Source organism: Cucumis melo, unplaced genomic scaffold (genome assembly GCF_025177605.1).
Source record: "Cucumis melo cultivar AY unplaced genomic scaffold, USDA_Cmelo_AY_1.0 utg000332l, whole genome shotgun sequence".
In the NCBI taxonomy this organism is placed as follows: Eukaryota; Viridiplantae; Streptophyta; class Magnoliopsida; order Cucurbitales; family Cucurbitaceae; genus Cucumis; species Cucumis melo.
Window position 1 is genome coordinate 2,501 of NW_026123918.1, and position 2,500 is coordinate 5,000.

Consider the following 2,500-nt stretch of genomic DNA (forward strand, 5'->3'; position numbering starts at 1 on the left):
GTAGCATATTTTTATGCGGGTCTTAGCAAAAAAGGATTAAGTTATTTCGGTAAATACATTCAACCAACTCCAATCCTTTTACCCATTAACATCTTAGAAGATTTCACAAAACCCTTATCACTTAGTTTTCGACTTTTCGGAAATATATTAGCTGATGAATTAGTAGTTGTTGTTCTTGTTTCTTTAGTACCTTTAGTAGTTCCTATACCTGTTATGTTCCTTGGATTATTTACAAGTGGTATTCAAGCTCTTATTTTTGCAACTTTAGCTGCAGCTTATATAGGCGAATCCATGGAGGGTCATCATTGATTAGTTTTCTAAATACTCTTTTTTTTAGCTTAGACCAAGGCAATGTATACATGGCTCAAGATAATCTACTTAGGGAACATAAATATACAAATAATCAAAAAATAAGGAAGGTATATACTATCTAGGGAGTAAGACTAGAAAGATTACGATATTCGGGAATTAAAAAAAAAGGAAAGAGATCTAAAAGATCTTTTTCCTCTCAACGATTGAACAAAAAAAAATTACATGAACTTAGATTAATAAAATATTGATATTTCTATGCAAGGATTTGGACTAATGAATTCGTTCATTTAGATTGATTGTCTCCATGTGGGATAATTCTAAAAAGAAAGGGTTTCCAAAAAACGAGAAAAAAGGATTGGGTAGGGTAGAGTAGAGGAGAGTGGAGTCAACTAGATGTATTGAATCGAATTGCTATAAGACAACCCTTGTGGATATTTCGAAGAATGATTCTCAAATTCGATGGAATCCAAGATATGAATAATTGGTTTACGTTAGGTAAGAAACACATGTATATGTTATATTAGATATTAACTAGTTATATAGGAACTAAAGATATATCTAATCCGCCCTACTACTGTGAATTTAGATAGGGCTTACAATGGAAGTCCTTCTGTTTCGGCTGTAATGTAATTTTGAATTCAATATTGAATGAATAGAGAGATTAAATCAAGAAAAACAATGAAGAATTCAAAGAATGCTTTAAAAGAAATGGAAGAACAAAAGTCGTATGGATTCACAAAAACTACGTGGATGGATAGGAACTAAAAAAGAGAGATTGAAGTAGTTTGGACGATTCAATAATATTATTACTTCAATTCGTAATTTTTAGTTGGATAAATCTTAGTGATGGAATAATAAGTTATAATTCATTGGTTGATTGTATCATTAACCATTTCTTTCTTTTGGTGTGAGGAACTTATCATGAATCCACTGATTTCTGCCGCTTCCGTTATTGCTGCTGGGTTGGCCGTCGGGCTTGCTTCTATTGGACCTGGGATTGGTCAAGGTACTGCTGCGGGCCAAGCTGTAGAAGGGATCGCGAGACAACCCGAGGCGGAGGGAAAAATCCGAGGTACTTTATTGCTTAGTCTGGCTTTTATGGAAGCTTTAACAATTTATGGACTAGTTGTAGCATTAGCACTTTTATTTGCGAATCCTTTTGTTTAATCCTAAAAAAATTACGTATTTTTTTTCGTATTTTATTTACTTGGACTTGCTGCTCTTGCTTTTTCGAATTATACGAAGCTTTCACTCCTACAATTACTTATTCGTTGGGACAATAACCTATGGGAAGGATTGATTTGAGGATGAGGCATTAGCATACTGACTCGCCTTCTTCCTTCCCTTTCTTAGTCCAATCTCGAATGGAACTTTTTTTTTAGGATTCTTACAACATATTTTTTACTCTATTTCGAATAGAAATAGGAAATTAATAAAATAAAAAAAAATAGAAAGAAATAGATAATTAGTTTTATCTATAAAAGGAGATCATATGAAAAATGTAACCGATTCTTTCATTTCTTTGGGTTACTGGCCATCCGCCGAGAGTTTCGGATTTAATACCGATATTTTAGCAACAAATCCAATAAATCTAAGCGTAGTGCTTGGTGTATTGATTTTTTTTGGAAAGGGAGTGTGTGCGAGTTGTTTATTTCAAGAATAAGTTGGATACAACCAACTGTACTTTTCTAGTTATAACTACGAAAAGGTGCATGATCCCGCGAATTACTTCTGACAAAATGAAGAAATCATATTGAAGAACCATAGCATTTCGTGATTCATTGGTAAATCAACTTTGATTCTCTATCAACCAATAATGTGGGACTATTAACATGGTTAAAACGTTTGAAGTCCAGACGTAGCATGGTACTCTTTCTACTACTATGTTAATACATAGTTAATACATAAATCGTTTCAAATAGTTGGGCTTTTTTTTCGATATAGAACACTCATGTCGATAAAATGATTTGAACCCCCCCTTTTTTATTATTTTCTATTTTAATAGAATATTAGAATTTTTTTGTAAAAAACTAAAAAAATGAGGATTTCACCCTCATTTTTTCTTTTTTATCCAATGCTGAATCGATGACCTATGTTATGTATAAAGTAAGAAAATTTTTTTGGATTTCAAGAAAAAAAAAGAAACAACTTTGCTGACAATTGTTTGTTTGGTCAGAAGAGTCCTCCG